Raw genomic sequence first — 24,362 nt, 5'->3', positions numbered from 1 at the left:
TACCCTTCTTCAAAAATATCTTTAAAATAAAAGACCAAATAGTCACTTTAGCCCCTGAATCTGCACCTCATTGTCACAAAGTTCTGCAAATTGATGAATTAATACGGTTGATTCTCTCTCTAATTTGCTCTTTATGCCTTTTTGTCACTTTTCTCCACAACCCTAGTTTTCCTTTTACCTTTGCTATCTTTTTCTCCGTTTCTTTTGTAACCCTAATTCTCTAATGCTATCCTCTGTGTTTATAGAGACTATTTAGGTTTTAGTAGGTCTGAAACTTTATCCCTTATCTTTTAACAAAATTCAGATCTTATTTATTTTTATTTTCTCATATAAACTTTAGACAGATTTACTATCTGCACCCCACTTCCCTATTCTCACCAAAAAGACTATTTTCTTCTTAAAAATTACTTTCTCTCATTCTCTTTTTAATTAAACAGCTACCATTAATTAAAGCTCTAGTTTAACTAAATAACCCCATCCAAAGATGCCACTAATAATATTAATAATAAAATAATAATGTCAAACAATCAATACTAATACTAAAAATTATATTAATAAACTAATAATAAAAATCATGGTGTTACATTTTCCACCAAAAACGGTGTGGAAAACAAGTAAACATCAACTACTGGTCGTGTCCATGTGCGGGGCGCGTGGAATGGTGTGCAAGGGCGCATGATACATTATGTATTGTTATCCCATGCGTAGGGGCACATGACTCATGTGCAGGGGCGCATGAGGCAGCCCCTCCCGTGCGAATTCTGCAATTTTCGAGCCGTTTTAAAGCGTTCTTCTGTCTTGCAATGCCTTGGAACTTCAAATAAACTTTCTTTACTTTTTATCTTCTTCAAATGTCTTCTAAGAATCATTGAACTTCAATCTTCATATCCTCGATCCTTCACTTGATGTCGTATTTTACCGATTTACATGATTTGTACCTAAAAAGACTCAAAACACCTATGAAGTTGCATGATTTATGATAAAACTGAATTACAACGACTCGAATGAAAACAATACAAAAAATTCCTCAAACCATTGATAAATCATCTGATTGACTTCTAATTTTCCTTCAAATGCAAAGAAAATAACTAAAAACATTATATGTTATTCCATCATCAGAACCCCAAATTTAAATTGTTGCTTATCTTGAAACAACAAAATTGCAAGAAGTTAGAATTTACAGGAATTCGATGATGGAACATACCTTTCAGGATATGGTACTCAGATTGTTACTCTTCGCACGTCCAGACTTGACTAACTTACCACTTCCATGCAACCGGGACACATAGATAAGATACTATTACTTTCAACCACATAGAATTCTAAGATACACATATGTATCTCATAAAACCCGTGGAGTTGATCAAGGGATTTGTCGAACTTCAGACGTCATGTGATTCTACTTTGCTATGAGATTGAAGCAATTCTAAACATAAATTCAAGGTACATATTGCTACACACACATACATATGTCTTTTCAAGGTTATAACGCGGTTTTTTTTTAGGCAAAGATTTTTATAAATAAAAATAAAATGATACAGAGACTGGGGGACATTAAACCTGACCCAGGTACAACCCAAACGGGGATACAACGTGACAATACAAACCATACGATCAACCCTAGTCAATCCTATCAAAACAAACACTCTCACACTGACGCAACCCAGCAAACCCGCGTACGAGCACGAAACCATATTACAAAAAAAGATGTGGAGTGAACATTCGTAAGAATTAAAAAGGGTTTAAAGTAGGCGAATGGATCGAACGCCAACACGATAACAAATCCACGTACCAACAACCCCCTGAACAAATCAGCAGGCATAGGAGCTCTTTCGAACAAAACATTCCGAGATCAATCACATGAACTGAGACAGAAAATAAGACAGTACCGGTGCAGAGGTAGGCTTGACGACTTAAGACCTGCAAATATCAACATACCTGAAAACATCGGAGAATCAAGCACAAGACCACCAACTCAACCAGTTTCAGACGTGTTTGAGCCCAGATCGAGGGATGAGTTCAACACGTTAGTTACCAACAGCCCTTTTTGGTTTATAGAACCAGACCCTTTCGGGTTTACGAAACAAACCACCGCAAAACAATCCAAGTCTGATACCACCCACAGTCACCGATCAGAAACAACTAAAAACAGAAAAACAATAAAAAATAAAATAAAAGCAACCGCCGCTACAACACGAGCAAGAACCGGCGTAACACCAAGAGAGCAGTCTAACAGCAAGCATACCCAACCACAACCAAACGAAAACACTGACCGCGATCGTATAGACAACGACGACTAGCCAAAACACTTCAAAAAAAGAGATCCCATCGAATCATCAAGAGCTGACCCAGAAATCGAACCAAAACAACACAAGGCGGCAGATCTAGCAAGAAAAAAGGGGGCAGCAAACCCAAGGCCGACGGAAAAAGGGTGGTACGACCATAAGAACGGTGAGCACCACCGTCGTACCACCTACATCGTGTCAAAGCGGTTTGGATTTGGGAGTAGAGAAAAGAGAAGGTTGAGGTCAGCTAAGGTTTTAGTGAGGCGAGAGGATCAGATTTTAGAGAGAGAAAGCCTTTTATAACGCGGTTTAGGTTAAAGGTGGAATATATTTGAAAAAGTAGGCTAACAAACATTTTAGAGTTAGTTCCCTAAGGATTCTCTATTTGAAATACTTTCCTTCCAACCTGTAGCTTTTTCAAACCATACTTTTGTTGACTCTTGATTTTTTTTTTTTTTTTTTTTTGTGTAGACCATCATTTTGATGTCTTATATAGATTTTACTTTTTATTTTGATAATCAAGTTTTATTGGTACCCCAACCCAAACTTAAGGTATTGCTAATTCCAAATAGCAACATCAAACTTAATTTCAAATCATGACAAGTATTTCATTTCAAAACTTGTGACATGATTCAAGTCACAGAAGTAACAAAAATAAAATTTGCATGGAGGCTCAAAGTGGTTTCACAAAGTATATAACAATAATAATAAAGGGTGGTTTGAAAGGCTCAAGGTACCAAAACAGTGCCTCGTGTGTATGATAATACAACTGGTAGTCTGTAAAGAGCGACCACAATTTCGAGGAAAAATAACAATCCACATGAAACTCATATAGAAAGAATTATAGTAGAAATAGTGAACTATATATTTGGCTCAAAATCTTTTCAGTTATGCCAATAGTGAATATTTCTGAATCTTCCGCAGCAAGCCTCAAAAGTTATCATACTTCGGAAGTAAACAACCCTATGCTCTTAATGTGGTCTTTTCATCTATCAAAAGAAGTAAGTCATTAGTTAGCGATATTTATATTTAGTAAAATAAAATTAGTATATCTTTTAACTTGTAGTGTGACTTATATTTAAGAATAAACTTTTTTTCACTAAAAGAACGAATAGTTAGAGATACAACTAGTAATTTTCAATCGTAATATTGGTAGTTCAAACTCATTTATATACTCTACTGAACATTGAAGTTAGTTATGCACATGGGGTACCGATATATATTTGTAGGTAACAGTATTTGGAATCATAGGCAAACTCATGTGTAATGACACTTGGTCCTCTTTTTTTTTTTTTTTTTTTTGAACAGCCAAAATATTAAGCAAGGAAAGCACAAAGAGTACTTGTCCCGCATAGGAGGAAAAAGAGTTACAAACGAGAGCCTTATAACGAGCAGCATCTCAGCACCAACCAACAACAACTCACTAAAAAACCCCCTACAAACCAAAACAAAAATAACAAGGTCGAAAAACCAAACCAAACCAAAAACAACAGCAGCTGCTAAAACACCAGAAAACTCAACACCCAGGCAGCCGACACACACCAAAAAGACCAGCTGCAGCAGCAGCAGCACAGACTGCTAATCCCCAACCGACTAACAACACCAAAACAGACCCCGTAGCATTACTAAAGTCACAGAACAGCTGTACTGCTATGCAACCGATGGCAGCCTGCAAAACATCAGCACCAAAACCAGCACAAAACAACAATAACAGATTAACCAGATCACCCACGAAGACAAAGGCGCGGGTTCCAGCACCATTCATAAAACAAACAAGTTGCAATTTTCAGTCTAGACAAGCTCCATTGCCATGAAAACACCTTAATTTGATCCACCAACTCATCCACCCCAATAATCTTATTGTTAAAAATCCAATTATTCCTCGCCTTCCAAACCACCCAAACAACCACATGCCAAATCAACCAAGCACCCCTTCGAAGTTTCTTAGAAAATACCTCCCGCGACCAACACAAAGCATGAATGAACATATTAGGGGGAGTTATGAAATTAAAATCTAACCACCTCATAACCTCCCGCCAAACTTTAGAAACCACCTCACAATGAAGAAATAGGTGAACCGCCGATTCCACCTCCTTATCACAAAAAACACATCGCATAGAATCATCCGTCCCTAAAATTCTTCTCTTTGCAAGATTAACCTTCGTTGGAATCCGATCAAGTAACAAAGTCCATGAGAATGCCAACACTTTTCCAGGTGCCTTACTCCTCCAATTCTCCCGGAAAATAACCTCTTCCACATTAGACATTACACCTTCCGGTAGACTATGATTTTGTAGAAGTAAGAGACGTAACAGAAAAAACTCCCTCCTTATCCGGTTTCCACACCCAAACATCCGGACCTTCCCCCCTAACAATCCCATCCAACCTCTCCAAAAGAGAGTTAACCAGAACCTTTTCCCACTCAAACAGCTCCCGCCGCCAACTCAAACTCCACACACCACCATCCGCATTTGTATTGAAAAAATCGCTCACCTTATCATCCTGAGAAGTAGTGAGTGAATAAAGACGTGGAAAAGCCTCCATTAAAGACGCATTTGACACCCATGGATCCCTCCAAAAAAAAGTATTGAATCCCACTCCCACCTTTCTAACCAGTTATTCTCGAAACCACCACCTTCCTTGAGCTTCCAATCCCATCAAATCTTTCCACCAACGCGATGAGTAGGAAGGCCAAACCTCCCCCATCAACCTACTTATAAGACTCACCATAGGGCCATATTTATCCTCTAAAACATCTTTCCATAGAGCTGGTTCCTCATCAATAAGTTGCCATTTCCATTTAGCTAGTAGGCTAATATTAACCAACTTGATGTCTCTCACCCCAAGCCCCCCTTTACTTCTAGGTTGACAAACCTTCCTCCACTTCACCCAACAAATCTTCCTTCTATCCCCCACACCTCCCCAAAGAAACCTCCTTTGGATAGCTTCCACTTTTTTAATCACCTTGACCGGCATTTTCAAAAAAGAAAGATAGAAAATGGGTATAGAATTTAACACCGAATTTAAAAGGACAATGCGTCCTCCTAAACTTATGTATTTATTTCCCCAAGAATTAAGCTTAGAACTAATCCTCTCCAATACCGGTTCCCATGTCGACAATTTTCGCGGATTAGCTCCCACCGGTAAACCCAAGTACATGAATGGAATCGAACCCACCTTACAATTTAAAAAAGACGCAGCCATCCTCAAAAAATTTGTCGAGACATTCACACCGATAAGGCTACTTTTATGAAAATTTACCCTTAATCCCGACACCAATTCAAACCCTCTTAATAGCGCCTTAAGAGTCCAAAGATTCTCTACCGTAGCCTCCCCAATACACAAAGTATCATCCGCATATTGCAAATGAGAAATCACCGTACCACCTCTCTTAACCTCAAACCCCTTAAATAGATTCTGATTTACCGCATTCCGCATGAGACCACTAAAACCTTCCGCCACCAAAAGGAAAAGGAAAGGAGCTAATGGATCCCCTTGCTTTAAACCCCTCTTGATATCTATTTCTTCCGTTGGGCTACCATTAACAAGGATAGACATACTACCCCCAAACACACACGCCTTCATCCAAGCAATCCATTTCCCCACAAAACCCATCCTCCGAAGCATGTACTCCAAAAAACACCACTCTACCGAATCATAGGCTTTCTCGAAGTCCACCTTTAGCATTAAACACTCATGTTTCCTCAATCTCGCAACCTCCACCACCTCATTCACAATAAACACACCATCCTCCAAATGTCTCCCTTTCAAAAATGTCGATTGCGAATTGGAGATAATAGGATTCATAACCTTAGAAAGTCTTCCAGCCAAAACCTTCGCAAGAATTTTATAAATACAACCCAATAAAGAGATCGGACGAAATTCTTTAAGAGAAAGAGGACTTTTCACCTTAGGGATAAGAGTAACAAAGTACGATAAAAGACTCCTCGGAAACACTTCATTTGCATGAAATTGATCAAAGAAGATCCTCACCTCATATTTGATAAGATACCAAAATTGTTTAATAAAGGCAAAATTAAAACCATCCGGACCCGGGCTTTTATTACCATCACTCTCCTTAACCACCAACTCTATTTCCTCCAAAGAAAAGGACGGCACAAGGGACAATTTATCGGCCTCGAAAATAGCAACAAATTCCACCTCATCTAGTTTAGGTCTTTCCCACTCCTCACTCGCCACATGAGCCCTAAAATAGTCAACAACCGCCGTCCTAATTTCATTCCCTTCAAACACCCAATCATTACCCACTTTCAAAGCTTTGATACCGTTGCGATGAATTCTACTCTTTACACAATTATGGAAGAATTTTGAGTTCGCATCTCCCTCTTTGAGCCATTTAGATCTAGATCTTTGGAAAAGTAAGGCCTCTTTACTCTTCCATAATCTCCAAAGTTCTCCGAACTTAACTTTCCGCACTTCCACCTCTTCATTTGACAACAAACCAATTTCACTTTTCCCATCAAGCTCCTCTATCTCATCCCTTAACAAGTCTAAACGCCTCTGCATATTCTCATATTCCACCCTATTCCACTCTCTAATATCCTCCTTCAAAATTTTCAACTTTGATTTTAACACAATACCCATCCACCCTCCTTCCCCTTGTCTCCTACACACCTCTTCCACCACACCCTTAAACTTTTTATTTTCCAACCAATGATTATTAAATCGGAAAGGCTTTGGACCCCAATCGGTTACATCACCTTTTAACACCAACGGACAATGATCGGAAACATCCCTAGCAAGGGCCCACAAAGAGACATTTCCCCAATATTCACCCCATTCTTCCGAGATAAACGCCCTATCTATTCTACTCATTGATTGGCCATTAGAATTAAATCACGTAAACTTCCTCCCAACCAGATTCACATCCTTCGCCTCTAAAGAGTTCACCACTACATTAAAAAGTTCTATTTTCCTTCTAAGATCAGCATTGATCCCCCTATTCACACCCCTTCTTTCGTCCCTATGAAGAACCAAATTAAAATCCCCGATAAAGCACCATGCTCCAACCCCCAAAGTACTCCTCACCCTGACAAGTTTTTCCCACAACCGTTGTTTACCCAACAAATAACATTTAGAATAAACATTTACCACCAAACATCTTCTTTTCAAAGGACCCCATTCCAAACAAACACCAACAAGGCTCTCGGCAACAAAAGAAAATAAAAAAGTAGCAGAAGATCTACGCCAGATAGATAATATACCTCCACTATTGCCCACCGAAGGAAGACACGCCCATTGAAAGTCATCGTCACACCATAAATTACGACAAACCGCATCTGAAATCACTTCCATTTTAGGCTCTTGAATTGCCAAGAAATCAACATTTTGTCCTATCACCAATTCCTTAATCTTTTTCCGTTTCAACGCACCTCCTAACCCTCTAGCATTGAAGGACAACACTAACATAAATAACCTTCCTTCATCTTCCTATTGACTCTATTAACCACATCAACATCTTCGGACACAACCAATCTATCCACCATTTTACCATCTGGTAAGGTAAAAGTGACACCATCATCCTTAGCAACCTCCAATAAATGCTCCGCTTCCGCCTTTTTTCTTCTCAGATCGCCCATTAAAGAGATTTGAGTCTCCGGAACTATCGAAATTTCTTCCTCGAATAACACATGAACACCTGAACCCGATCGCAAAGAGCAGCCCACTACCGGCGCCTCGATCACATTCTTCCCATTGAGCTTATGAGGAATTCTTTCTTCTACAACACCTTTCACACGCTGTTTAGGCCCTTTAGAAACAATCTCCTTCATATTAACACATCTTGTTGCACCCTTCGTTAAAGTCCCTTTCTTTGGTTTCTTAAACCCCAAATTAGCTTTAGGAACCGCTAAATTAACCTCCCTACATTCAGCATCAGTCGAAATAACCACAGGAGCAAGTTCCAAAACCGGCCCAAGTAGAAAAGGCTCAATAGGTGCAGCATTGGGCCGGGTCGGATTGTGCTTGGTATTATTAGACCGGGTCGGATTTAAAACAGGGTCACAATTAATATTATCCAGTCCAATATCAATTTCAAAGATTTTTGCTCTCCACCCAGCACTTTTCGCTCGCGCCCTGCAACCATTCCGAAAATACCCCTGCGCTAGTTAACTATCGCAAGTGTAAAAAAAGGGTTCAAAAACGGGACTTAAATTTTACACTTGCGTGACTTAAGTCACACTGCGTGTGTTAACTCACGCAGAAATTAACACTTACGTGAGTTAACTCACGCAGAAATTAATACTTACGTGAGTTAACGCACGCATCCAACAAACCACATAAACATTCATCACCACCATCACGTTATACCATCATCACAAATTCACAACTAATTTGTTTACACTTGCAACTAAACATCACCACAACTCTGTTTTTTAGTGAATCTTTCATATGAATCAAATTTTATCCATTCTCTTCATAGCAAGCGCTATTGTTTTGGAATCATGGTTCGATAACCATAAAAAATTCAAAACCATGGCTTCAGGACAAGCAATTACAGATTTGGGTTTTTAAACATATGGAACCATAGATTTCTTACATTTAATTCTGCAACAAATTGAAATAAGAAAGATATGAGCTTTGCATAAAGCAATTTCAAATATGAGTTTTTACTAAAAATTGAATCTATGGCTTCCAAGTATAGCTTTGGTCCCTCGCTTGTGATGTTTGCTACAAACAGATATGAGTTTAATGAAGTTTGATGTGAAGATTTTTGGGTTAACTCACGCTGAAGATGAACAGAAAGAAACTATTCTTTCTCATCATAGTGAAAGGTTGCGTGAGTTAACTCACGTAAGTGTTAATTTCTGCATGAGTTAACACACGCAGCGTGACTTAAGTCACGCAAATGTAAAATTTAAGTCTCGTTTTTGAACCCTTTTTTTACACTTGCGCTAGTTAACTAGCGCAAGGGTATTTTCGGAATGGTTGCAGGGCGCGAGCGAAAATTGCGAGGTGGAGAGCAAAATTCAATTTCAAAATCCTCACTAACTACAACTTGGTCCACATACTGTAACTTGGGTCGGTGGAGTTTAGCATGGGAAAGAGAAGTTCTTTGCCATCATGGGAAAATTGAACCACAACCATAGATTTAATAGTTTTTTATTTGGATGGCTTAGATTTGTGACCTGGTAATGGTTGTAACTTATTGCTGGGTATTGTAAACTAAAGCAGTGGACCCCACCCACAGAATTAAATAACAATTTCTCATTTGTTTGATTTATTTATTTTTGATTTTAGATCATGGGGTTTTGGCTTCAGTACTCCAATATTCTCAATCAAAACATCATGTTCTGCAATTCAAGTCAATAACAAGAGTTCATATTTTTCTTCTCCAAGTTTCAAGATATATGCATGCTTCTTCATATTTTTCTGCAATTGCTAGTTGAAAACAAAATAATTCTTCCATCTCTACTACTTTGTCCTTTTTGGTTGTGGGTTTAGAATTAAATTTCCTTTTATGATTCACACGATTTTAGAAACTATGAACAGAAGTTAAAGATGGAAAGTAAGTTGTGACAAATTGAACTAAAATAATTATGGAAAAAAATGGCATTCAAATCTTTTTCAAGAGGAGTTTTCCAAATATGAACATTGTTTGTGGTTGTGGTTTTCCAGACGAAATTTGTGGCAGATTTGATGGGTTTTGGCTGATGTTATAGCAATCTCTAACCAAATTCGAAAAAATTCTTATATGATGGGTTTCACATCTGAAGTTTTCCTTGAAACTATAGTTGAAGAGTTTACTTTGGCTCAAAAAGCTTCTTCCCTGGGTTTTGTTATGTTATGTATTTTAACCAAAACCATGAACATAAATGATTGATGACCAAGTATTATCGGTTTCTTCAGATGTATTGGAAAGAAGTTATACAAAAGGGTGAGGGGTAGTTTGTGTTGTTGTGAGAGAATGGAGAGGTACACTAGTAAAGATACTGTTTAACATTAAAAAATGCAAACTCATGATTTTTTTTGTTTGGCCACAACCGGTTGGCAACAAACACGTGTGCTGCAAAATCTCATTTTCCCATCATGGGAAAGAACTAGGCGTTCCTAGGCTAAACGCCACCGTAACTTATCCCTCACACTTGTTATTTGACGAGAAGATTCCTCATCAACTAGAGGGTCCACTAAACACACAAGTTGTCCCCCATTTGGTAGAGTCTTTACATTACTTTCTGCCAAAGCTCCATTATCAAGCTGCACTCCAAAAAGGTTGCAAAGAATAATACATTTTCTCTCCCACTTTGCCCTTTCCACCTCATCACTGTGGGACCCATCAACTTCTTCTTCCTCAACCTCCTCTGTAACATCTTCCTCCGATGCTTCTTCGCCGGAAAGACTACCACCGGATAGAATACCGTGGCTAGCTTCCCCTAAAACCACCTTCGTCCTTCTCAAAACGTCCTCTTCCCCCCTATAATTTGAATCTTCGGACACTTCTTCTTCCTCCAACACCTCTTCAAAAGCTTGTGATTGATCTTCCACCACCCACACATTAAACTTAGCTCCCATCACCTTCATACACACCTTTTTATTAATAAAACCAAATAGTTTAGTTGAAATCAAAAGCCTAACCACATCCATCCTTTTCCTCTCAGCAGTTGCCACATCAAAGTCAACAAATTCACCTATCAAAGTCAACAAATTCACCTCTTCTTGAAATGACACATAAAAGTTTCCTAATTACATGAGTAATGTACATCTTCAACAACCAAAACAAAAATCTAAATTACGTGTCTAGTTGTATTGCGGCAGTAATGAATGAATTTTAAATGAACTGATTTTCTAAAATTTATTTTATCTAAAGTGTGTTAAATGTAACGTTTATGTTCTAATATTCCTATGCAATCAATATTTGCAAGTGATCGACTCAGTTTGGACTTGGGCTTAGGTTATACCTGAATTTTTATGAGTTATCTTCGACTTTGATTAGTCATTTATTGTTAAACGTGTGATTTTAGTGTAGTTCCTCTTTGTAATTAATTAATTAATTCATTCATTCATATAAATACAATACTACATTTTTGCATATTTATAAATCTTAGACATATTTATAATTAGTATGTTTTTTTATATAAGCAAACTTGTATTGATAAAGAACAAGCAAGCATAAAATATGCAAAGCAACTCAAAATACGTCAAACAAATAATTCTTGATATGATTTTATTTACCTTTCAGCTGAACTATATGAGAGTAAACACATCGCCAATGTAAACATTTTTTTTTGAAAAAATCAAAATGAGATATATTAACAGCGGCGATGAAAACTTCTCAAAACAAGGTGTACCCGAGAATTCACCCCGAAAAACAAACAGGCAATACAAAGTAATTACATCAAAAGGTCAGCCGATACCCAAACAAAGAAAAGGGTCCGACCACCATCTCTGAGAACCGTACACAAAAGTGGTGTTTTTTGCTTTTAGCCACCAAAACGAATGAAATTTAACTTTGTCTAAAAGCTGTAAAATCGGTGTTTCAATGTTATTGAACAACCTGTTATTGCGTTCATTCCAAACCAGCCACACGCAAAGAAGCCAAATTAATTGTAAGAACGAACTGCGTGCCTTTGAATGACCTGTAGAATGAGTGAATTGATAAAAATGCTCACTGATATTATGTGGATCTACACCAGATATGCCACTCCAAGACCTGATATACTGCCATAATGACCCAAAAACCTCGCAGTGCACAAACAAATGGGATGCGGATTCATCAATGCCGCACCCCGAAACACAAGTAGTGACCGTAGCCTCGAGGAGACCGCGCCATTGGAGGTTAAGTTTTGTTGGTAATCGATCTGTCCTTCAGCAAACGCCAAGCAACAATAGAAACTTTCAACGGTACCTGCCTATGCCAGACAAGCTCATCTATTGCATCAACTGTATGTGTAACACCCATACTAGAAATTACCTAGGATATCTAGTATGCTCGTTAAACTTGGCATTGGATACATTAAAATTACAATAATAAAATTTCTTCCGAACATATCATAAAACTACTTGTCTATACATTTAAAATAATACCACTGACGTGTACAACATACATGCAATGAAAAGTAAACATAATTGTCCAGCTTCTTTCTCTACTTCATCACGAACTGCCCTGCTTGCGATCCACCTGTGTCTCTGAAATAAAATAAAAGGGATTGGGGTGAGACGGGATGTCTCAGTGAGTTCCACCTATCCTAGACTGTAGGCAATCTCAGGGAACCTAGGATCCACCTGGGTTTATGCAATTTATCATGCATAACTGAGCGATCGGGGGATAACTAGGATCGCCGTCTAAAAGACTAATATAATCCTGATACTAATACTCAACTCATAATCATAATTATAATCATAATGTCTGTCATATTATGTTTGAAATGTTAGCGTTGAACAAACAATATTATCTGAGTTGATTTTACGGAATAAACCCAGGTGGAGTAACCCCGGAATTTATTCCACTCTGACCGGTAATAATTTCCAACTGACGGGGATACCGGACTCCTCTTATTGTCATGGGGTCATCCTTACGGATAGTGCCCGTTCCAACTGGCGGGAACCTTTCGTATCCAACTGGCGGGAATAGCGAAAGCCATGACTTATAAATTATTTAATATTATAAACTGAACTGATTCTCTGATAACTGAGTTAATCCTCAACTCCACTACTGACGGGGAGCTAGAGAGGAATAACTTATCTTAACTAATTTTCTTATAATGATAATTTTCCTGAGTCTAATAATAAAGACATAGTAATTTCGTCTTTATTCTGAAATTAATTATGATACTAACCTATTCAGGTTCTAGGCATATCGTTGTCATATGCCATTCCTAAAAGGTTATAAGATTTCCCCATATCCTGATAAATTAAATTCGACTAATTAAGTCGAACTTCCATACTTAGAATTCTTTTCTTTCCAATGATTGGAAATCTACCCATGAATAATTTGTTTCAATGGCTATTTTACTCTAAACATTCCTTTACACAAATAAATATACACTATGGTAGTGTATGATTAGAGGATATGCATAAGACAATTTCGGCTACATATTCGGCAATAATGAGAATTGGAGTCTTAGCCAAGTCAAACCATTATATTACCTTAAAAGTGTAATTTATATTAGCTAAGAGTCGAAATAAATTAATAAAATCAAACAATTCTCACTTTACGTAACGTTAGCCGAAATTGCATATTTATTCATTCTCACGTAAAACTTATCATAATATTTTTCCTCTAACTCCTACATTACCATAATCATATTTATCAACATAAAAGTTATTTTAGAGTACTCTAGCAAGGGTATAAATCTTAATCATATTGTCACTAAATTATGTACTAATGTACTAAATCATATTCTATTATTCTAAAGGTATAATTTAACTACCCAAAGGGAAGTTTTCTAACTAAAGGAACTCACCTTAAAAACAATTCCAGCAACTTAAAGATCGCTTAACCAACAATATCTCTGCCGTTCTTTAACACTCGTGCTTCTGCCTCAAAGCCTCAATCATCTCTTCATCATCAAAAGCTTGTGAACTTAACCATGTCTTAATCACAAATCCCACATCAGGCCCCAAACTTCAAACTCGTCTCCAGCCTTCAATACTGGACCAAAATTCATGAAACCGGTGCCCAAACGACGGCAATTTCGTTAGCTAACCATAGCAATAAGAACCACCTGATTCGGAGTTACAGAGAAAAAGTTCTTACCGTTTTAGTGGAGCTCTGTCCCAAAACCCGTAACCAAATTCCAGCAGGATTTTACCAATTTCAATTGCGTTTTCCAAATTCGTTTCTAATCCAAAACATACAAAATTTATGATCAAACTGAAGGGAATTGAATGAAGAATCTAAAACTTCAACAATCATTCAATTCCAAGCCACACAGCAAAATATATGACTCGACTAATACAAGCACTGCCATACTAATTTTTACCCAATTCTCATAAGGTTCATGTACATTCATCTTTAACAATAATACACCATTTTGATCACCAACTCATCTTTCTTACATCAACAACAAACCATTAACAATGATCTTCAACAACAATTCTATAATTATCTCATTTCATAAACCAAGCTACTAGCTAAACTCTTTCTTACACCAATTGTTCCTACAATCATCAAACATTCTAAAAATCACAACACCCATAACACATGAACACATATAAAAGCATAAGAGAGTGGAGAATTTTCCACAAACTAATTTTCCCCAAAATGAAGAGTTAAGGGGCGGCCAACATGAAGGAATGGAAGGGAAAGTATTTTTGTTACTTACCTTGCTCTTAAAACATTATGGGTACCTCCAACAACATGATTTCTAGCAATTTCCCAAGAATTTAGAGACAAAATGGAAGATTGAAAAATTGAAGGAAGGGGGCGGTTTGGTTGCTAGTAGAGGAAGGAATGATCTTTGCTTGTTAAACACTAGTTATGGCACTACTATAAACCCTTGAGCATGGTTTTCTTATGGATTCTTAAGGATTTGAAAATTTTTGGAGAAGATTGAGGAAGAAGAGAGGGAGGCCGATGGCTTTGAGAGAGAAGGGGGAAGAAATTGTGAAATGTGTTAGTGAAAGAAGTGAAAGGAAAAGTGTAGAAAACTTAAGAATTTTCTTCTTTAAAAATATCTTTGGTTTGGCAAATACCCATTTTGCCCTTGCTTAAAAAATCTCATAGACAATTTGAAAAATAGCTGACACAGATAAATGACAAATGACAGTGTTGTTAAGCGGGATATTACACTCTACCTCCCTTAAGAAAATTTCGTCCTCGAAATTTAGATTTTACTTGCTAATAAGTACAAATAATTCCTCTATACTTTCGATCTTAGACTTCCACATGCGTCTGTTACCAACTGATTCTCTTTATCCGACTAAACTATCGGTTTCCTTTGTTACATAAATTCTTCCGACTACCTAGCCATAGATACAACTGACTTGAATTAATATGTTAAACCGATTCCTTGACATGTTTTCCAATCTCTTATGTCGAAAAGATTCGATAATAACCTTCTTATCTGTGATTTGTGGAATACATTATACACATTCCGAACATAGTGGATTGTAAAGCTAACCAATGCATCTGATATCTTTCGAGTAAATTCCTTGTTCCACATACTCTTTATAAATTGTCTTAGGTTACTCCTACTTGTTTACCTTTACTGAATTCTTGAAAAATCTCATACGTTTACTAAAGTAACACTTCTATCGACTTCGTCAACTTTTATCTTGTCTTGGACGGATATGACCTTTGAGTGATCTTTCATGCTATGTCTGATCCCAATAAAATTTTATGTCTGAACTATGCCCCAAATAACGAGGTCTTATAATGATAATCATATCATACGCTGTATAAGATCGTCCCTACTCTGAGCAATATCTGACGTCAAGTTTATTTCATCGAAAGTAAGAATTGTTCCAACTTTCTCCATTAATCAATACATAAATAGGTAAATGTTACTTCTGATGTCTGTTATGTTTTATATGAATAAACTCAACATTGTGCTACCTCTAACATCTGTTGGAAGTACTAACTGAAGAGTACAATCCATAAATCAGATTTAAATACATAGTGTACTAACTGGCGAGTACATTAAATATATAAATCTTATATGAGAATGGTGCACTGACTGGCGAGTACACAATACACAAGGTAGTACAACTGATAGCTTAATACATAACATATATTTGTAGTCATTCAACTTTGCTTCTTCTATACCAGAATTTAAATCAATCACGATACACCTTGATCATATTAGGATGAGTAAAAAGTATCATCATAGATCTTCTCTTGAACTTATATGTTCAAAATATACATTTCATTCTTGAACAATATTGTTATAGCTGTTACTCTAGGGAATGTCTTATCATCTTTTTCTTAATTCCATACTCATAACCTGAACATGCGTAGTCCCATTTGTGTGATATCAATCTTTTCTTTACCTCAAAAATATGGAGTTTAGATTCCTAAACTTCAAGACTAAAATTGCATTCAAGCATTTGCATTCATATTCTGAGTAGTATATGTTCCCTCAGATACATGTTAATATACCTGATATTCCATGATAGTATTTCAAACCAAAATAAAAATAAAATCTTCAAGATACAACATTTATATCTTTTCCTCATACATGACTCCTTTTAACTAATCTGATACTTCTAAGTCATTCTTCAAAATCACGGCGTCGATTAACCGGGTTACATACTATAGGTGATTCCAATTTCTTATATTTAATAAGGTAGGAACACCTTCATCCTACTCTTACTACTTGAAATTTTCATATCTGTGAATTATGCGGTTTGGAAAATTGTTTAATTCGTCTCTTAAGATTTCCCATGAATATCTCATTCAAAGTCTTAAACTTTTGCACATTATGTTACTTCTTGTTGATTAATATCTCGCTGCGCTACTCTGATTTATTAGTTCACTTCGCTTAGGCGTACTGCTCCAACCATACTGTAAATTTCTCCATCTCATTACTACATGTTATGAACATGGGGCTAACTTTACACTTCTTGCTATTTCGAGCACCGACTTATAATCACTGACGAGTCATTTTCAAATACTGCAAATTTTTCTTTAAACATGCACTACATACTTGTTTTCGCAAAGTGTTCCTTGAATGATTCTCACATTCACATTATTTATGAACTAAAACATACTTGAATATTCGAGGCTTATTTCCATTTAGTTCGTTCTTGTCTGTATTGACAGATACACTTACGATCTCCTCTGTAATAACTTCGACTCCCAAAATTCGATTTAGTTAACAAAATCATTCTTTTGGTTTTCAAGACATTTGCATCAGAAAAATCATCAGATAAAAATGTTTAATTCCTCAATACTTTACTTCATTCTTAACTCTTTTACACTAGCGACAATTTTTTTCCTGTAGCAGAACCTTAAAATAATTTTCAAATTCAAAAATCTTGATTTAATCTTTAACACATCAACCTATTGTATTCATGCGTTAATACATTCTTGTCCTCGACATTCCGTTGAAAGAGCTTGACATCATTCGTCCATTAGTTCACCGAACTTCCACAACTTATTATTATTAAATCTTTATTTTTCGTTTCGATCGAAAATTTACATCTTGTCTCTGACCATTACCGGGATCTCTTTCCACTTACTGTTATACTTGTATTTCTTAGTTCGAAGAACAACTTAATATCATGATAAATGCAACAGGTCTTATTCAATTTCCTTAGCGTACAATCCTTATTAGTTTAACTTTTCTGCAATTCCTTGCTAAAAAATGCATCCAATTCGTGCTCTAATCCGTAAGGATCTCTCCACTACTATTTATTCATCCTTCTTGACTCTTATGCGGTATAGCATCTTCACTTTCTAATTCATAAATCTAGCACTTTAGATTCGGGAAGTTTGACTAATCCGACATAGTTTATCTAACTTACGTCGTCCATTCATTGCTCACATCGGGGGTTTCCTTGTCTGCTCCAAAATAATTTACTTATTCCTTAATTAGTTCACCTAACAGTTCAAGCATCAAAATCCAGCTCGTTTCGGCATTCAAGTCTTTCACTTCTTACATACTCTACACCCACCGAGAGTTTATGAATTCCATTGTTCATCAGATAATTTTCTCATATCAAGTTCATCTTCTGATCCTGCAGTTCTAGTTATGCCTTTAGAAATACTCATTTCTTCTATACCTTACTTATGCCTCTTATATTGCGGCTCCTGTCAAAGTTGCAATTATCCCTTAGTCACCCTGAATATCTTACTTCAAAGGTATCCACATAAAAAGTATCGTTCAACAATACATAGTACTCCGTCTTAATCTTAACATTTCCCTTATGTGCTTGAAGAATCTTCAGCTTCAAAGTTTAGCAACCACCATTAGGCATCAAATACTTCCTTAGCAAAATTCCCTATAAACCTGACACCCTGACTTTCCTTCTTCTTATGCTTCATTCCTCCTAGGTCCTATTCAGCTCTCAGACATTCGTTCTAACTGTCATATACTAGATTGAGTTGATCAGGCTCAGGTAGATATGACATTTAGAATAAACATCCGGAACCCAATGGTCCCACTGCATTTTATTGAATTCTAATGACCCAAGGCACGATCTGAATCGACCAGCTCTAATACCAAATTGTAACACCCATACTAGAAATTACCTAGGATATCTAGTATGCTCGTTAAACTTGGCATTGGATACATTAAAATTACAATAATAAAATTTCTTCCGAACATATCATAAAACTACTTGTCTATACATTTAAAATAATACCACTGACGTGTACAACATACATGCAATGAAAAGTAAACATAATTGTCCAGCTTCTTTCTCTACTTCATCACGAATTGCCCTGCTTGCGATCCACCTGTGTCTCTGAAATAAAATAAAAGGGATTGGGGTGAGACGGGATGTCTCAGTGAGTTCCACCTATCCTAGACTGTAGGCAATCTCAGGGAACCTAGGATCGCCATTTGTCTCTAAACTCAACCATTTTTGGGTTTATGCAATTTATCATGCATAACTGAGCGATCGGGGGATAACTAGGATCGCTGTCTAAAAGATTAATATAATCCTGATACTAGTACTCAACTCATAATCATAATTATAATCATAATGTCTGTCATATTATGTTAGAAATGTTAGCGTTGAACAAACAATATTATCTGAGTTGATTTTACGGAATAAACCCAGGTGGAGTAACCCCGGAATTTATTTCACTCTGACCGGTAATAATTTCCAACTGGCGGGAACCCAACTGACGGGGATACCGGACTCCTCTTATTGTCATGGGGTCATCCTTACGGATAGTGCCCGTTCCAACTAGCGGGAACCTTTCGTATCCAACTGGCGGGAATAGCGAAAGCCATGACTTATAAATTATTTAATATTATAAACTGAACTGATTCTCTGATAACTGAGTTAATCCTCAACTCCACTACTGACGGGGAGCTAGAGAGGAATAACTTATCTTAACTGATTTTCTTATAATGATAATTTTCCTGAGTCTAATAATAAAGACGTAGTAATTTCGTCTTTATTCTGAAATTAATTCTGATACTAACCTATTCAGGTTCTAGGCATATCGTTGTCATATGCCATTCCTAAAAGGTTATAAGATTTCCCCATATCCTGATAAATTAAATTCGACTAATTAAGTCGAACTTCCATACTTAGAATTCTTTTCTTTCCAATGATTGGAAATCTACCCATGAATAATTTGTTTCAATAGCTATTTTACTCTAAACATTCCTTTACAGAAATAAATATACACTATGGTAGTGTATGATTAGAGGATATGCATAAGACAATTTCGGCTACATATTCGGTAATAATGAGAATTGGAGTCTTAGCCAAGTCAAACCATTATATTACCTTAAAAGTGTAATTTATATTAGCTAAGAGTCGAAATAAAGTAATAAAATCAAACAATTCTCACTTTACGTAACGTTAGCCGAAATTGCATATTTATTCATTCTCACGTAAAACTTATCATAATATTTTTCCTCTAACTCCTACATTACCATAATCATATTTATCAACATAAAAGTTATTTTAGAGTACTCTAGCAAGGGTATAAATCTTAATCATATTGTCACTAAATTATGTACTAATGTACTAAATCATATTCTATTATTCTAAAGGTATAATTTAACTACCCAAAGGGAAGTTTTCTAACTAAAGGAACTCACCTTAAAAACAATTCCAGCAACTTAAAGATTGCTTAACCAACAACATCTCTGCCGTTCTTTAACACTCGTGCTTCTGCCTCAAAGCCTCAATCATCTCTTCATCATCAAAAGCTTGTGAACTTAACCATGTCTTAATCACAAATCCCACATCAGGCCCCAAACTTCAAACTCGTCTCCAGCCTTCAATACTGGACCAAAATTCATGAAACCGGTGCCCAAACGACGGAAATTTCGTTAGCTAACCATAGCAATAAGAACCACCTGATTTGGAGTTACAGAGAAAAAGTTCTTACCGTTTTAGTGGAGCTCTGTCCCAAAACCCGTAACCAAATTCCAGCAGGATTTTACCAATTTCAATTGCGTTTTCCAAATTCGTTTCTAATCCAAAACATACAAAATTTATGATCAAACTGAAGTGAATTGAATGAAGAATCTAAAACTTCAACAATCATTCAATTCCAAGCCACACAGCAAAATATATGACTCGACTAATACAAGCACTGCCATACTAATTTTTACCCAATTCTCATAAGGTTCAAGTACATTCATCTTTAACAATAATACACCATTTTGATCACCAACTCATCTTTCTTACATCAACAACAAACCATTAACAATGATCTTCAACAACAATTCTATAATTATCTCATTTCATAAACCAAGCTACTAGCTAAACTCTTTCTTACACCAATTGTTCCTACAATCATCAAACATGCTAAAAATCACAACACCCATAACACATGAACACATATAAAAGCATAAGAGAATGGAGAATTTTCAACAAACTAATTTTCCCCAAAATGAAGAGTTAAGGGGCGGCCAACATGAAGGAATGGAAGGGAAAGTATTTTTGTTACTTACCTTGCTCTTAAAACATTATGGGTACCTCCAACAACATGATTTCTAGCAATTTCCCATGAATTTAGAGACAAAATGGAAGATTGAAAAATTGAAGGAAGGGGGCGGTTTGGTTGCTAGTAGAGGAAGGAATGATCTTTGCTTGTTAAACACTAGTTATGGCACTACTATAAACCCTTGAGCATGGTTTTCTTATGGATTCTTAAGGATTTGAAAATTTTTGGAGAAGATTGAGGAAGAAGAGAGGGAGGCCGATGGCTTTGAGAGAGAAGGGGGAAGAAATTGTGAAATGTGTTAGTGAAAGAAGTGAAAGGAAAAGTGTAGAAAACTTAAGAATTTTCTTCTTTAAAAATATCTTTGGTTTGGCAAATACCCATTTTGCCCTTGCTTAAAAAATCTCATAGACAATTTGAAAAATAGCTGACACAGATAAATGACAAATGACAGTGTTGTTAAGCGGGATATTACAGTATGGGAGACCGGAGATGTCAGAAACTGATATGCATCTCTCACTGTGTAGCCATCATGAGTATCCAGATTCAACTGCCACCTGTCAGAAACATTAGACTGTACAACAACAGTGTCAAGTAAAATCCTACACTCCTCTACCATCTCTTCCTCCCATGCTCACAAGCGTCTCTTCCAACTCCACGCCTCACCACCTTCCCCCATCCTAATGCTGACATGTCCGCCACCGTGATAAACTTATTTGATGCAAGATCAAATAAACGAGCAAACCTCCTACAAAAAGCAACATCCCTAACCCATCTATCAAACCAGAAAAAAGTGTTATTTCCATCCCTTAACACTTTCGACACCCTTTCTGCAAACCAGCCCCCATCATCCTCACCTACTCCATTCCTAATCTTCGTTATCTCCCTCCACCAAGATGAAACACTACGACCCCCAACCTCCAACCTCCCTGCCTCCTCACCATATCTCGTCACCAAAACCCTATACCAAAACCCGCCTCTATCCACCAACAACCTCCAACACCATTTGCCTAGCAACGCTATGTTGAATTCCTTCAACTGCCTCACCCCCAACCCTCCATACTCCTTTTGTAAACAAATAGAGCTCCAAGCAATCCAGAAAATTTTCCTGTTATCCTCACTCACTCCCCAAAGATAAAAATCGACTTTGCCACCCCGCCAATCTAGATTTAATAGTAGTCACCACAGGTTCCCAGAAAGCTAACCTCCGAGGATCACCACCAATCGACAAACCAAGATACAAGAATGGAATTTTACCCACTTTACAGTTTAAAATAGATGCTGCCTCAGTCTACCAAGAGTTCCCAATATTTATGTCAACCAGTAAACTCTTGTGGAAATTCACTTTAAGACCAGACATATCCGCAAACAAAGTCAACACCGCCCTTAAAGCTCGCACATTGGCCCAACTCTTTTCACCTAGTAACAGTGTGTTATCCGCAAATTGTAAATGAGACACCACCACCGAATTGGACGTTCTAACCCCGTAACCCGTATATAAATTGTTTTCCACCACATACTTCATCATAACATTCAATCCCTCTGATGCTAACAAAAAAAAAGGAAAGGAGAGACAGGATCCCCCTGACGCAAGCCCTTATGCAAAGAAAACTCATCTGTTGGACTTCTATTAACTAAAATTGAGGCAGTTGTTGAACTCATGCACTCTTTTATCCACTTCCTCCACAAAACTAGAAACGCCATTTTATGCACTACCGCATCCAAATACCCCCAATCAACCGAGTCATATGCCTTTTCAAAATCAACTTTAAAAAGCATCAACTCCTTATTAGGCTTTTTGGCCTCATCAACCACCTCATTTGCAATTAGAATACCATCTAGAATCTGCCTGTCTTTTACAAAAGTTGTCTGTGTTTCTGACACAACCCGTCCAATGATCATTCTGACACAAAAGCTGTCTGTGTTTCTCACTAATTTTTCTTCAGAGATTTTCTCTCCAAGAGACTCAAAAGAGTTTGCAATGTCTAGAATATTCAAGTGATAATCCTGAATGCTCACATCTTTTAACATTTTCAAATTCTCAAATCTAGTAGTAAGAAGTTGGATTTTAACACTTTTTACCTTTGTTGTGCCTTCATGTGTAGTTTTGAGAATCTCCGGAGCATCATTAGCCACAGTACATTGCTTGATCAGTCTGAACATATTCTTGTCTACACCATTGAACAGAGCATTCAATGCCTTTGAGTTTCCAAGAGCCAATTCATCTTCATCAGCACTCCATTCTTCTTCTGGTTTCAACACTTCAGTCATGTTGCCATCAGCATCAAGTTGCACAGGATGTTCCCAACCTCTCAGAACTGCCTTCCATGTTTTGCTGTCAATAGATTTGAGGAAGGCACTCATGCGTGATTTCCAGTAGTCATAGTTTGAGCCATCCAACAGAGGGGGCCTGTTAACAAATCCATCTTCCTTGTCCATGATGCTAGAATAGAACTCCCTGGAGCTCACCCTAAAACAGGCAGGGTGCCTGCTCTGATGCCAATTGAAATTCTAGCACACTTGTTTTAAATGTTCTGTCAGATGTTTTAGCGTTTTCAATGTTCCGATTAATGTTTCAACATCGAGCGTTAAACCAGAAATAAAAACAAGAAAATAAAGGACAGAAAAATAAAAAACACAGGAAGTTTGTTGACCCAGTTCAGCACAACATGCTTACATATTGGGGCTACCAAGCCAGGAAGGAAATCCACTAGTGTAGTCCTTATTCAATAGCTCTCAGCAAACTCCTCGTTTACACTATATGACCTAGGACCTACCCGTCTAGACTTCAACCTAGGAACTCCTAGATCTGAGATCCCATCTCACTATCCTAATGGTCAGTCACTGCCCCAGTGACCTATCAGACCTCAAACAGAACAGAATAGAAGTTACCTTCCAACACAAACAACCAAACCTTGTTTCACAACTTCGGTTTAGTGCACAAGAGTATCAATACTCACAAACTCAGTCCTAAACAAGTATCACAGAGGACACAAGATAGGTACACAATAAAGATTCTAGACTTGCATCATAAACGACACAAGAACAGAATACATGAAGACTCAAACCCTAAAGATCTAAACTTTTTAGTATGACGGCTTGAATAAGCAATTAGGTTTTGAAGTCTTCCTTTTATACTGAAGCAGCTTGGGTTAAATAATTCATTGGACTTCAGTAAACTTGCAGATCGGTTCAGCTTACCTGCAAAACAAGAATCAGAAACAAATCTGGAAAGTCCTAAAATGTCGGAACATTTATAGGAGCGTTCCAAATAATAACAAATATTTCCTAAAATAAAATATCTACTTTATAAATATTCCACATCTGATTCTTAGATGATATGCGCGTTGCTTGGCCACTAAGTTAAGGAAATATGGTTTCCTTAATCGATAAAATACGCGCGTACACAAACGCGAGAACTCAGGCACACTGAACTATGCCAGGATGTTGAAACATTGTATCCAACATCTTACAGAGTCGCCTAACCACATGCTGGAACATTGGTTCCAACTTACAGAACAAGGATATTTGTTTTAGCAATA

General features: G+C 37.0%; 1 long non-coding RNA gene across 3 annotated transcripts; it reads right to left on the bottom strand.

The window, feature by feature from the left end:
* Positions 1-12,231: 12,231 nt before the first annotated feature.
* Positions 12,232-21,183, bottom strand: LOC146938103 (uncharacterized). Of its 3 annotated transcripts, XR_015031121.1 has the most exons (7): positions 20,831-21,183; positions 20,263-20,347; positions 19,970-20,157; positions 18,572-18,653; positions 14,002-14,086; positions 13,709-13,896; positions 12,232-12,431 (listed from the first exon to the last, which is right to left on the bottom strand). It is a non-coding gene; the product is annotated as an uncharacterized LOC146938103 (long non-coding RNA). The 3 variants fall into 3 exon arrangements; XR_015031122.1 differs by lacking the exon at positions 18,572-18,653 and having other exon boundaries at positions 20,831-21,180; XR_015031123.1 differs by lacking the exons at positions 13,709-13,896; positions 14,002-14,086 and having other exon boundaries at positions 20,831-21,172.
* Between the last annotated feature and the right edge of the window lie 3,179 nt (positions 21,184-24,362).

The sequence above is a fragment of the Medicago sativa genome, chromosome 3 (assembly GCF_051527215.1).
Source record: "Medicago sativa cultivar Bolivia chromosome 3, Bolivia_mono, whole genome shotgun sequence".
Classification (NCBI taxonomy): Eukaryota; Viridiplantae; Streptophyta; class Magnoliopsida; order Fabales; family Fabaceae; genus Medicago; species Medicago sativa.
This window is presented reverse-complemented; position numbering and strand designations above follow the sequence as displayed.